The sequence below is a fragment of the Anas platyrhynchos genome, chromosome 3, assembly GCF_047663525.1.
Source record: "Anas platyrhynchos isolate ZD024472 breed Pekin duck chromosome 3, IASCAAS_PekinDuck_T2T, whole genome shotgun sequence".
Classification (NCBI taxonomy): domain Eukaryota; kingdom Metazoa; phylum Chordata; class Aves; order Anseriformes; family Anatidae; genus Anas; species Anas platyrhynchos.
The window spans coordinates 2,460,998-2,475,775 of NC_092589.1; the positions used below are offsets into that span (position 1 = coordinate 2,460,998).

At 40.4% G+C, this 14,778-nt stretch overlaps 1 long non-coding RNA gene across 1 annotated transcript; it reads left to right on the forward strand.

Moving 5' to 3' along the window:
• The first annotated feature begins 2,529 nt into the window (after window positions 1-2,529).
• Window positions 2,530-10,321, forward strand: LOC140002069 (uncharacterized). Its single transcript, XR_011807913.1, has 5 exons — window positions 2,530-2,652; window positions 4,712-4,992; window positions 7,272-7,338; window positions 8,987-9,094; window positions 10,194-10,321. It is a non-coding gene; the product is annotated as an uncharacterized lncRNA (long non-coding RNA).
• The last annotated feature ends 4,457 nt before the right edge of the window (window positions 10,322-14,778 follow it).

A 14,778-nucleotide genomic window follows, 5' to 3' on the forward strand; every position in this document is an offset into this window, starting at 1 on the left:
AGAACTGGTATTTTAAGACTCAAGCAGAAAGACTGATGTTTGTGTTATGAAAATGTTCATATAGAATGTGGTATTATCCAGCACTCAGTTCTAACAACCAGGTTTGAGATCACTTTAAGGTAGCTCATTTCAGAAGAAAATCCTGTTTCCACTGCTTTCTAGTACCCTCTGCATTTCTGGGAGAGAGGAAATGTTAACAGTGAAACTAGAACTGAAGATAATGCTATCACTGAGATTTTTCAGGTCAGCATACCAAAAGAAGGGGGTATTTCAGGCACCAACAATACATCTGGTATTAATGACAGATGCAGAAATTGCTTTGGTAGCAGTGCTCTCTTTTCTAACGTTGATTAAATTTGTCTTAGTAATGAGAGATGAGTTATAGAAGTGGATCCACTTTGTCCTCCAAACATGTTTGTTTATTTTTTTGCTACAACTTATTTTGTGAAACACCTAGACATGGCGAGTGGGAAGGAGGAAGGGCTCCTTCACTTGGAATAATCAAGTCTGTAGGAGGTGAAGAAAAACTCTCTTAAAAAAAACGACACCAAAGAAAATCTTGGATGATAGTCAGTTTCATGAGCAGCTACAGATATATGTAACACCGCAGTGGGGTTATTTGGGACATTTGCAAAACAACTAGTATCCTGAAAGAGGAACGCATTGAGGAGTGGAATCTCTAGGATGCATCCTATAGGACACACCTGACAAAGAGACAGAGCTGAATTAATGAGTAGTAACACTGTTCTTGATCATTTGATTTAGCTTATGTTTTCTGGCCTTCCTTTCAAAAGGGTGAATTTTGCTTGCCATTCTTCCTCCATGAACTAATTCATGGAAGCACACATTCTTGTATGTACATTCTTGAAAAGAGAGAGATTGCATATATTTTATTTTCCTTTTATCGGTGTTGACAGTAAGAATTTGCTGGTTGATCAGTGTTTCAAGTTGTGGTGGACTTAAGGAAACATTACATCTTCTTTTCTCTTACACTTTCTATGGGAAAAGAAGGTCATAAATGTAATACACAATAAATGTTTGTTCATTGTCTTTTGCATTATAAAAACAAGGAGTTCTGTTTGAGGAGCGGGAGTTGCAAAAGCTCCCTGCTGAAGTAAGGAGCTGTATAATGCTTGGCTAGACACTATGAAAATTCTTTTGCTTAATGTAACAAAAAAGAGAACCCCCTCCCCTTCTCTCCTTCTGCATCTCAGTTGCCTCTTTTGTTCAAAGACACTGTTGCAAAGCTCATGTAACCATCTCCTGATAAGTTGCTAACCTAGTGTATCAACATCCTGCCTTCCTGTCTCACACTGGGCCAACATGACCAAATAAAAAAAGAAGTTGAACCACAATGCTGAGGAAGACTAAGGCCTTCATCTTCACAACCACCAGAGGGACAGAGACAACCCCCTAGCAACAGTGCGCGCAGTCGCAGAATATACCAGGATGTGCTGCGTAATCCTGAAATTACCAAGATATAAAAAGGGACCCTGGCGGGGGTGAGGTGCGCGCCGTTGGCGGAGCCGAGACTCCCCGGCTACCCAGCGCTGTTTTGCTTGCTGTTACTTACTCAATAAATTCCTTTCTATTATTAATGCAATGCTCTCTGAAAATTAATTAAGGGGGCAACTTATAACAATAAAGGTTCCAGAAGCTGCCCTGATTCATGTTTATCTATTATCAGAATTGAAGGCAGCACATGTGATCTTGCTTTTGTATTTACGGTTGGATCCACACTGACTATACATGTATATTAAGAAAGCGTGCTTATGTTTCCAGCTATACCAGCTAGACTAGTAAGAGAGTACACTTTTGTCAGAAAATCTTGCTTTACTTGCATTTTAAGAAACTTGGCTTTTAGTTAAGAAACTACTCTTAACATAGCTTATTTCCAACTGCAAATAGTAGTGTATCATTTATTTATTTATTTATTTATTTATTTATTTATTTATTTATTTTAAATTTCGGAGTTGTGTATTCCACTCAAGTCTATCTTTGTGGAAAAAACATTTAGCCGTGGTGGTGGATGCTGTGCTATTTTTGCAGTTGGAATATGCCTTGAACCTAACTTGCCTAACTTTGAAGAACTGATAAGCAAAACCAGTCCGCATCCAAAAGGTTTTCAGACTCTGTTAAGGATCCAGGTATCAGCTGCTAGGCTGGATGGTTCCAGAATTTAAAGTTAACCCTTCTTCTCTTGCCTTTAGTTTGTATCTGTCATATTTTCACTGTCTTCTAGTAGTGTAGGTTTCCCTGTTTTGAGGCTCCTATTATTTATTGCTGCAGCACCATCTGATGGGAAACTCTGCTAGTGAATTGAAAGGGTTGCTTACTGGAACTGTAGAGTCTAGATAGAGTTCACAAGCAGTCTTCCTGTTACATTGCTGCTTACACTCAGAGAAGCAAAATTGTTTAACTTTGCTTTTATGGCAATGCTCTGTCTGTTAGGTGCTTCATCTCTTTGGAAGTATTAATTTCAAACCACCACTGTCTTTTTCTAGTTTGCCGTTTCCTGACTTTCTCCATCTTCAGGAAAAGACTCTCATCTCCTTGTCTTCAGATTGAGTGCTGTCCAAAAAGATATAGAAACAAAGCAGATGATAAGAAGCAAATATGACTGCAGAGAAAATAAATTTGAGAGAACAAAAGGTAGCTTTATTATCTTGTATTAGAAGTGTCCACTGTGGTATTGTGCCAGTAGTTGCCAGGGTTTATTAGCTCCCTTGAGGCTGTTGTAGGTATTCACCTTTAGTTTTATCTCTGGACAGTTAATTCAAACTTTAAGCTTATGTATGAAAATAACATAGGGTACAGTCCAGCTTATCATTTGAGAACTTGGTAAAAAAAAATACCATGTTACTTGGCAATCACTGCTGATGAAAAGCTCTGGTGAAAAACAGATATGTTGCTTTCAGGATTGAGGGGTATAAGAAAAATTATGCATGGATGTAAGACTGAAATAAAGGTCACTGTGAGGTAGAAGAATGTGGTGTAATTGCCTGAAGTAACTAGGAAAATAAAACTAACATTCACATTTTTAAGGAAAAGGTACAGCATTGAAGAGGCTTTCAGGGTAGGGCATAACCGCATTACCTGAGCGTTCCCTAGGCTCCCAATCTTAGATGCTATCGCGCTGGGGAAACTTGGTGTGCTAGCTCTAAGGAACACCACGGAGCATGGAGTGGAGTGGAGACACCACGGCTAGGCTCTGTAATCAGGTGGGGCCTCGATTGTTCTTGTGCACAAAGCTGCACTTTTTGCCACCCTAAGCCAAAGACCTGTCATGTTTTGACAAATGCTGTACCCTAGTGTACTTTTTGCTCATTATAATATCATTATAATACCAAAACACACCTCCATCCCAAAAGCTACCCACCTCCAAGGTGCGACCACCCCCCACCGAGCATGCGCTCTGAATTTCTCGGAGCCTATTACTTTAAACAGAGACGAGAAAACTTTACACCAATCATAACTAAGATATGCTTGACTAGAGCCACTCAAGCTCCACCTAAAAGATAGAAAATCATATAAATTGGCCCAAGAGAGAGGGGATGTTAGGGAAGATACCATCGTCAGGGGAGATACCATCCCGAGGACATACAACATCCTTAGGACCTCCTGACTCCTGGGATCAGTCGACGGGCTGAGCCTCTCTTCCCCCCCCATTGGGACGCCTTTGGGTGAGATCTGAATATTTGCTTATAAATCTCTATAGAGTCTTTGATCCTTTTAACGCGTTTATTTCTAGGCTGCGCACCTGTAACACCTGTAACACCTATAACACCTATAACATCTGTAACACTTATAACATCTATAACATCTGTAACACCTACAACACCTGTATAACATCTGTAACACCTATAACACCTGTGTATTTCATGCATACTAGCTTGCTTTTGCAGATAGTCACTATCACCGGCAATCCAAAAGAACCTGATTATCTGTTGCTGTAATAAACCATACTTGATTGCATTGTTATAGCTCTCATTAATGCAACTAGGGTGAGGGTGGTTATCCGTGATAGTTCAGTGTTCTGAATCTAACCAGACCCCCAGACGTTTAATGCATTTTTGGTGAATGTCTGAACGGACCCCCAGGTGGTTAATACGTTTTTGGTGAATGTCTGAGCGGACCCCCAGGCGGTTATTACGTTTTTGGTGAATGTCCGAACGGACCCCCAGACCGTTAATGCGTTTTTGGTGAATGTCTGACTGGACCCCCAGGCGGTTAATGTGTTTTTGGTGAATGTCCGACTGGTTCAGTACTCTGAATCCAACCGGGCCCTTAACGGTTAATCAGCTACACCCCTTTAACGCGACAAAGAACAATGGCAAATCTTTTTTAATTAGTAATGCTTAGAATAGTTTGGGTATTGCAAATTATTTTAGTAGATGTAAACATTTTCTGATATTCAGCATCAAGCTTCCTTGGAAAGCTGGAAACTGCAGAATAGTAAAGAAAAAAACATATATTTACTCTTTTACTTGCAAAAGGAGTAAGGGGGAAAATAGTTTTCAAAAGAGTCACAGCCTTTTGTCTTTTTCTAGAATTTAATATTATCCTGTTGGGATGTTTGTAATTGTGTGGTGCTCAGGTATCAGATATCCATTGTACTAACCATCATACAAATACAGAACAAAAACAAACAAACAAAAAAAAACAGTCCTTACCCCAAATACTTACAACCTAAATTGTTTTTTTTTCTTAGGCTGCCATTTGTATGCCATTAATAATCACCATGGCAGTGAACTGAGGATTGTTGTGGCTATTCAGAACAAACTACTTCTCATCACAAAGAAATACAATCCATGCAACAGTTTAACCAGCAGCTCTCCGCTGTCATTACCTGAATCTCCAGTAGATGAGTTCCAGTACATCCGGATACGTGTAATCTAATCACTAATCACTTTTACAGACTGGGCAGCACTCAGCTAGTGGAGGAAAAAGGCAAAGAGTGTGCATTTTATCATCTGGGACCTCCAGACAGATGTGAGTGAGAAGCAATATAATGGTGATCCATCATTTATATGCCAAAGAAATATTTCAGACTTCTTAAATTGTCATCTTGTTCTGTATTGTGCTTCCCTGCTTAGATTACATCCTTGTAAATTCATGGAGTAATGCAATATTCACACTAAGAGCCTGAAAAAGAGAATAATACTATTATCTATCTCATAGGAAATATACCTTTCTGACCCTCCAGTGGTTATGACACTGGTGGATGGACCTAGTGGAGACAGTGACAATATGATCTGTGTGGCGTATCGGCATCAGTTTGAATTAGTTAATGAAAGTATTAGGGAGTCCTATAGACTGCATCATGTTGAAGCAAACAAAGTAAATTTCTAGCACTGAAACTTGCAGAATTGATCCATGCTGTGCTGACCTCCTGGGAGCAGCATTTATGGAGATCCTCTCGTCTCCTTTACTTTTCACTTTTTTAACTTCTACTTTAGAGTACTCTGAGGCATTTTTTCCTTTTGGAATGTGTGATAATAATCACTCCTAAGAGAGGTAGTTATAAGGTATGACATATTAGGAAAGAGCCTGTGTTTCAAGCTCTGGAATAGTGCTGTCAGTATAAATGCAAAGCCATTTTTTCTCCTTTCTTAGTCAATATTTTGATTTTTGTCTTTTCTTCATGGTCTCAGTGTTTTATCCTTTAGGAGGTTGCAGCAAAATAATTTCAGGTTTTGGCCACCATTATCTCATTCAGATTTGCCTATTTGCATGTATTAAAACTGAAATATTTGTGTATCTCTTTTAGTTCTAAACTGCTGCCGAGCCAAGTAATACATTAACTATATCTTACTAACTGGGACATAGGGTTGGGATTTAAGTAAACATCATGAGTTTTGGAAAAGGGTTCAAATGTTTCCTGTTGCTGGGAAGATAATGATCTTCAGCATTTTGAAAATCAGATAATTTCAATAATTTCTTAATATGGATGTAACTGTATAGCTTTAAGCGTAATTTTTTTTTTTTTAAAAAAAAACCTTTTACAGGGTTACTCTTGTGTTCTGTTGACTTCTCTGCTCATAATGGTATAAGGGACGTCTCTTTTGATTTGATGCTTGTTGATTTTTTTTTTAAATCTGTATTTTCACTCAGATTTGATGATGAAGAGGGTTGGTACTCCTAGCATTGGCAATACAGTGTTAAGATTCTCCACAGCAATAGGAATCTATTTTAATCTGGATTAAGAAGGAAATACAATTAAAGAATGTGGACAGTCAAGAATCGCCCCCCTCTGTTCTCTTCCCCAGTTACCTTTGTTTCCTTTGAGAACACAGACAAAGCAGGAAGTTAATTAGATCTGTGCCAGTGATTTTTGTGTTGTTGAAATTGATTACCAAATTATTTCCACAGCTCACAAAGCAGAAATGTCTTTCAGTTGCTACAAAGGATGGGTCAAAATGTGTTTTGTATATACATATATATATATATAAGCTTCCAGGTCTGTTTAACAGTTCTTGCCTTATATTTGTCTTAAATCAAGAGAACACCTACTTTATTGCACAAAGGAAAGCCATGAAGTTCATGAAGTCAATCTCCAGCCTTGCCCAAGTAGCAAATAGTGTGGTCTAGGAGACGTTTGTCTAATCCAGTCTTAAGTATCTCATCAGGGAGGTCTCCTTTTCTGAATGTATATACTACTACTTGTGGGTGTCTTGTTTTTCTTTTAATTTAACTGTAAAAGACAAATACAGGATTAAAGTATGAGAATATAAGTAGCCTATGCTATGCAAAAAACAGTTTATCCAGCAGTGGTTCTCAGTTTCTAAATTCAGCTTATTCAGTAATTCTTGAAGTACATCCACGTCAATCAATGTACCTGTCAGTGGTTTTGATCCAGTAATAGGCACTTTTGATCTTTCTGCTAGTCATGATTTTCAGTCGAGCTTTTTAGATTTCACTTTTTGGAAAGAATTGCTATTTTTAGCATAGCATGTTAATTCAAAGCTATCCTGAAATAACTCAATTTCCCAAAATTTATATTGTCAAGTGAGTTAGATATGTTTGTATCATTTTATACTGAAGGTACAAAATTAAATATGCATTACTGAAATACAGCATTGAATACAAAAGAAATTGATTTCCATCCTGTCGGCATCTTGAAAATGAATCACAAAAAAGAAATAGTATTTTTTTTTCTTTTATCTATAATTCTGCACCAACTGATTTGATTGCTTCTTAGTCAAAACCTGGTCATAGTAACATCAGTATCCTATCTGCCTGATCATTACCCTTTCCTATTATCATTGCAGGTAAACTTTGTTGCAGCTATTGATGTATATGAAGATGGTGAAGCTGGCCTACTGTTATGTTATAACTGTAAGTAGTTAAGGAAGACTGAAAATGATAATATCTCAATATCTAATTCTTTGTAATGTAATTCATTCAATTTGTAATGTAATTCACTGGAGTTTAGATCTGTATTTTAAAGTTTCAGTGTTTCATGGAAAGTATTTCAAAATACATTTTTTTTTCAATTTAAGTGCATATTAGAAGGACTAGAAATGGAAGTACTGTTTTATTGTGGTGTGTGTAATTGGACAGACGTTACCATCTTACAAAAGTCCTATTTCTTCAGATCTATCTTATTCTTTGCCTAGTCTCACACTGGGTGTTTCTAGGACATGGACAAATTAGTATTCCACCCCTTTTCTTCTTTGTGCTTTCCCATTCTGTCACTGTGCTTTCTTTCCTTCTGCACACTTCTTTGTGCTGACACATTTTAAAATTGTAATTCTCTTAATCTCTTTTTATAAAACGGCCTTGGATTTCATATGCATATGCTCTTCTGTGCTGTACACATGTAGTTTTGCTTTCAGTCCTCAGGAAAATCAAAGTTATGAGTATGAAACGTCCTTTATGAGGTGATGCTGAAGGACAAAGCACAACATTCTGTTTCAGAGGGCATGTCCTACTTGCCTTTCCAAAGAGAGCATTGATGGAAACAGGATAAATAACTCTACGTATTCTAGCATTGGCCGTTAGATTGGTACCACAGGGAAAAAGTCTCTAAAGTGTATCTTTCTATGCTCTGTGAGGCCTCATTGGTTTTGGTAGTTTAACAAATCCTACCTAGTTCTGGTTCACTCAGTACTACTTCAGAACTAAAAGGTCTGTGACAGAGTAGTGTGAATTCCCAAACCTGTACTTCTGTGCAGAATCAGTTCTACTCTAATAGGCTCGTCACAGAGCCAAAGCTAACAAACTCGGTTGATCCTAAGGTCCTAAAGCCTGTTGCACAGGGTTACAGCAACTTGAATCCCTATTTGTAGGGCCCTGTCACAGGGAAACCTCTTTTGGTCTTGTGACAGTTTTACAATTATGAAAGTATCATAATGGAGCAAGTATGAAAACACATGATTTGACAGTGTTCTAAGTTTGGATTTCAAACAAGCCCTTTTTTTTACACTTGTGGATATAAAGTTAGTTTAAGTTTAAGTACACCAATTACAGAAAAAAAAAAAAAAAAAAAAAAAAAGGATTTTACCTAAAAATAGAGAAGTAGTAGATTCACAAGTTATATGATTAATGAAATCTTGGTATCTGTAGTATCCCATGTGTATTACAATCCTCAAAGAACACAAACTGTGCTAGTATGTGGCTGCTTGAAGGGTAGTTCTTACAGTCAGAGGGTTACAGCTCTGCTTACATCACTTTCAGAAATGTTCTTAACTATTCCTCTATCCATAGACAAAGGAGCTGATGATTGCTGAAACAGAACAATACTTACTTTGTGAAATCTGACAAGTAATTAAAATGTAGCTCTATTATTTTTATCTTGTAAATGTATTCACAAAGGAAGCACATTTCCTTTATGGTCTGTTTCGATATAGAGGGACTTCTACATAAGAGTTTGATATTTATCTGTGTATTATCCACACTTCTGTAAAATCTACCTATAATGTTGGTGTTTGTCATTTGTGCTGTAAGATATTGGAGGTTTCTTTTTTTCGTTTTTTTGTTACAGATGTTTGCCAATATAGAAAGGTGTATCCTTTTAATGGAGGTTCTCCACTCGTCCAGTCATCAGCTTACAACTTTCACTTTAGCTGGAATCAAGTTCCTTATGCTGTTGGTAAGAACATACCTCTTTTTACCCTTTTTTCATTACTATTTAGGCTTGCACTTGGCTGTTGGTGGAATTGCAGCATGTGTGCTAGGAATATATAAGAATAAATATAAAATTAAAAATAATTTAACATACATACATCTATATTTAATATAATAAAATGTAATAAATATGGGTTAATAAATTCCTATAAAAAAGAATTTCTTCATGGAGAGGGTGGTTAACCATTAGAATGGACTGCCCTGGGAAGTGGTGGAATCCCTATCCCTGGAGAGGTGTTGACATAACACCAAGGTGTTGAAGGATTTTTTGAAACAGCAAAAATCCCATGGCTTGCTGCAGCTGAGCAAACCAAGCTACCAGGGCAACTATGAGAAGTTCCCATGACAGTGTTCCCACATCGCCCAGTTGAGGAATTTAGAAAAATACTGTTACCAGCCTCTGGCTTCAAGGACAAGGTCTACATGACTGCTAATCACAAGAGGGGTTGTTTTCTTGCAGGTGGGGTTGTTTTATTGTAGTTGTTTGTCTGAGTGCTTTTGACCAATAATCTTGTGTGAAACACTATCCACCCCTGTTAAGTTCACTATAAAAGTTAGGCTATTCAGACAATAAAATGGAGCATGATCTGACTCTACTGGTGTCTGTCGTGCTTTCAGCCGTGCTTCCTGCAACACCAAGGGACATAATGATGGAACTTGGTAGGTCAGGTTGATTGTTGGACTTGAAGGTTTTTTCCAACCTAGATGATTCTGTGATTCTCTAAGCGTGTTGCATTCATGATGCCACTTCAGCTAAGATTCTGCATATGGTATCTTTAATAAGTGGATCCTTGGGGCCAAGATTTTCCTCTGATAAACTTTTTTTTTTCCTTTCTCTTTTTTCTGTTTTTTATTTTCCATTCAGTTTATATTCTGCCAGGCTTGGAGAGTGAAGTTTTCTTCAGGCTTGTATCTGAATGTCCATCAGTACAGTAGACAAATCTTGTCGTAGGAAAGGGAGATACCAGAGTAGATCAGATACTCAAGAATTGTTTTCAGGGAGCATCTGAGAAACATTTACATTAATTATTCTACCTTGCAAAATAATTTTTGTTTCATTGCAGTCTGTGCTTTCCCTTATATCCTTGCCTTCACTACTGATTCCATTGAGATCCGATTAGTCGTGAGTGGAAACTTAGTCCACACAGCAGTTGCCTGAGCTTCAGCTTGTAGCACCAAGGGTAAGACACGAGAAAAGCATATTTGACTATTTGTGAGGTGTTGGGACCTAATTCACATAAAGAGTTGCTGAAGCCCAAACCAAACGAAAACTGACACATTTTCTGATTTGCATTAACTGTTAATTTGTGTGCTCTTAGCTTGTAGTGAGTACAGTGAGAATCAGAATTGATCTAACTGTCCTTTATTGCTTGCAGTAATGCAGAGCTGAAGTATTTGATTATTTACAGGGCAAATGCTCTTCTGAACATCACAGAAGTTCTCCCCATTTACAGTGAGATAGCCTTTCTGTGGCCAGCTGTAGTTAACTTAGCAGCAATACAGTAACAGTGGCAATAGAACATAGTGGACAAACATTTAAACTCTTATTCAGCAAGTGTTTAAGAAAGTTTTGCTGTACTAATGATGAGTTCTTTGTGATTTCAGTCAGATATTTATTTGAAAGCTACTACTGCAATAAGGGGATCATCTCATAGCAGTTCTAAGGAAATGAGTTCAAGTTCTCCTCAAGCACCGACGGCTTATGAAATACCAGAATGTCCTCTTTCTTCTTCAGAAAGTAACATGGTTTCCAGGCTGCTTGAAGCTTTGATTATTATCTTTAGTAAAATGAAATCAATCAGTTAAAAGATTTTGTTTTCATGGCTGAGAGTCTGGAAGATGGAAACCTTATGCAGAGATCTGAAACACCTGGCTGAGCTTTTGCCCATCTCTTCTGAACGCACGGCAGCACTCTTTTGAAGAAATCATGTCTGTAGGAGGGGAAGAATTAAGCTTCACTAGCTTAATGAGTCTTTGGCAATATGGCCAAGACTATAAAGCAAAAAGAGGTATAAAATTGTTCGAAAACTTTCAGACTTCACATATGCCATTCCTTTCATTTATGAACAACTAAACTATTGATAGCTAATTAAACTAATGCAAACTAAAGGCAAGTATTTCTAGTCTCAAAAGAGTTAATAAATTTAAAGTTAATAAATGCACAGTAAATTTGGTGTAACATGATCTGTGAACAATCGATCTACAGGGATAAATAATGGAGAAACAAAGGAACGCCAACTAGATAATGCAAGATGTATGTAGATCTTGTTCATTTAGATGTATTTAAATCTGCTGCTGCACTGTTGACAGAAGGGGAAAAGAGAAAGGAATCTGAATTTCTGTTTTTAAGACAGGCAATATGCTTTTTCTCAGTAAGCCAAGTTGTCAGTCTGCAAAATGTGGACGTATTTCTTCCTCCTCCTAGCCTATTTATAGTGAAAGATACAGTACAAGGAAGAACTTTGTTTCTTGGGTTAAAAAGCACCCCACATAATGTTTATAACTTTTCTGTATAACTTTTCATTGGAAGTATTTAGAACTGATACTGGTATGAAAGTGTAACGTTCTTTTTTTCCTTCTGCATTTCAGGTGAAGTTTCACGCTGGAGAAGTGGGCCCACGTGAACCTAATGAGGTTCAACAAGTCCAAGTGCAAGGTGCTGCACCTGGGTCAGGGAAATCCCAGACACGAGGACCGACTAGGAGAAGCACTCATTGAGAGCAGACCTGCAGAGGAGGACTTGGGAGTTCTGGTGGACAAAAGGCTCGACATGAACCAGCAGCATGCACTTGCAGGCCAAAAGGCCAACTGCATCCTGGGCTGCATCAACAGAGGAGTGGCCAGCCAGTTAAGGGAGGGGATTACTGTCCCCCCTCTACTCCGCCCTTCTGAGGCCTCACTTGGAGTACTGCATCCAGGTCTGGACCCCCAGCACAAGAAAGATTTGGACCTGTTAGTGCGAGTACAGAGGAGGGGCTACAAAGACGATCAGAGGACTGGAGCACCTCTCCTATGAAGAAGGGCTGAGAGAGCTGGGACCGTTCAGCCTGGAGGAGAGAAGGTTACAGGGAGGACCTCACTGTGACCTTTCAATAATTAAAGGAGTCTTGTAAAAAGGATGGAGAAGGACTCTTTACTCGGGTAGATAATGATAGGATGTAGGAAGTGGTCTTAAACTAGAAGAAGATAGGTTAAGACTAGACTAGGAGGAAATGCTTCACTGTAAGAGTAGTGAGGCACTGGAACATGTTACCAAGAGAAGTCGATGCCCCATACCTGGAGGTGTTCAAGGCAAGGCTGGATGGGGCTTTGGCCAACCTGATCTAGTGGGTGGCATCCCTATCTATGGCAGGGGGGTTGGAGTTAGATGATCTTTAAGATCCCTTCTAACACAAGCCATTCTATGATCATAGAATAGAATCATAGAATCATAGAATATCCTGAGTTGGAAGGGACCCTTAAGGATCATCAAGTCCAACTCTTGACACCGCACAGGTCTACCCAAGTTCAGACCATGTGACTAAGTGCACAGTCCAATCTCTTCTTAAATTCAGACAGGCTCGGTGCAGTGACCACTTCCCTGGGGAGCCTGTTCCAGTGTGCAACCACTCTCTCTGTGAAGAACCCCTTCCTGATGTCAAGCCTAAACTTCCCCTGCCTCAGCTTAACCCCGTTCCCGCGGGTCCTGTCACTGGTGTTAATGGAGAAAAGGTCTCCTGCCTCTCGACACCCCCTTACGAGGAAGTTGTAGACTGCGATGAGGTCTCCCCTCAGCCTCCTCTTCTCCAGGCTGAACAGGCCCAGTGCCCTCAGCCGTTCCTCGTACGTCTTCCCCTCCAGGCCTTTCACCATCTTCGTAGCCCTCCTCTGGACATTCTCCAACAGTTTCATGTCCTTTTTATACTGTGGTGCCCAGAACTGCACACAGTACTCGAGGTGAGGCCGCACCAGCGCAGAGTAGAGCGGGACAATCACCTCCCTCGACCTACTAGCGATGCCGTGCTTGATGCACCCCAGGACACGGTTGGCGCTCCTGGCTGCCAGGGCACACTGCCGGCTCATATTCAACTTGTTGTCTACCACGACCCCCAGATCCCTCTCTTCTAGGCTGCTCTCCAGCGTCTCATCGCCCAGTCTGTACGTGCAGCCAGGGTTTCCCCGTCCCAGGTGCAGGACCCGGCACTTGCTCTTATTGAACTTCATGCGGTTGGCGATCGCCCAGCTCTCCAACCTATCCAGATCCCTCTGCAAGGCCTTTCCACCCTCATTCGAGTCCACAACTCCTCCAAGTTTGGTGTCATCAGCAAACTTGCTCAAAATGCCTTCTATTCCTACATCCAGATCGTTTATAAAAATATTGAAAAGTACCGGCCCTAAAATGGAGCCTTGAGGGACCCCACTGGTGACCGCCCGCCAGCCTGACGCAGCCCCATTCACCATAACCCTTTGGGCCCTGCCCGTTAGCCAATTGCTCACCCATCGTATGATGTTTTTATTTAGCTGTATGCTGGACATTTTGTCCAGTAGGATCCTATGGGAAACCGTGTCAAAAGCCTTGCTGAAGTCCAAAAAAATCACATCAGCTGGTTTCCCTTGGTCCACCATACGGGTGATCTTATCATAAAAGGAAATCAGGTTAGTTAGGCAGGACCTACCCTTCACAAACCCATGCTGGCTGGGACCAATGACTGCTTTGTCCCCCAGGTGCGCCTCAATACGTTCGAGAACCATCTTCTCCATGATTTTACCAGGCACTGATGTGAGACTGACAGGCCTGTAATTGCTAGGGTCTTCTTTCTGACCCTTCTTGAAAATCGGCACAACATTTGCCAGCTTCCAGTCTACCGGGACCTCTCCAGACTCCCAGGATCGTTGAAAAATAATTGAGAGAGGTTCCGCGATGACGTCCGCCAGCTCCTTCAGCACCCGGGGATGAATCCCATCCGGACCCATGGACTTGTAGGGATCCAGGTGGAGTAGCAGATCCCGCACACGTTCAGGGTCGGTTGGGAGTTTGTCATCCCCACCGTCCCGGTCCTCCAGCTCGGGGCACCCTGGGTCCCGAAGCCCATCATCGGCATTGAAGACAGAGGCAAAGAAGGCGTTAAGCGTCTCTGCTTTGCCTATGTCATCGTCTGTGAGAAGACCTTCCCTGTCAAGGAGCGGCCCTATGTATTCTTTAGTTCTCCTTTTTCCATTCACATATCTAAAAAAACCCTTTTTATTTTCTCTCACAGACACAGCCAGCTTCAACTCTAGGTGTGCTTTAGCCACACGAATTTTCTTCCTACAGACACGAGCAGCATCCCTGTATTCTTTCCATGTCACCTGGCCCTCCTTCCAGTAGCGAAACACTCTCTGTTTCCGCCTAATCTCCATAAGAATGTTCCTGGTCAGCCACGACGGCCTCCTGCCCCGCCTGCCTGACTTGCGATATTTAGGAATTGCCTGATCTTGTGCTTCTAGGAGGCATCGCTTAAAGAGTGACCAGCACTGGTGGACATCAAGGCCTTCAAGAGCAGCTTCCCAGGGGACCTTGCTGACTAGTTCCCCGAGCAGCCTGAAGTCCGCCTTCCCCATATCTAGGGATGAGGTTTTGGTGGCACTTTTCCTTCTGTCACCGTAAATTTTGAACTCAACCACTTCATG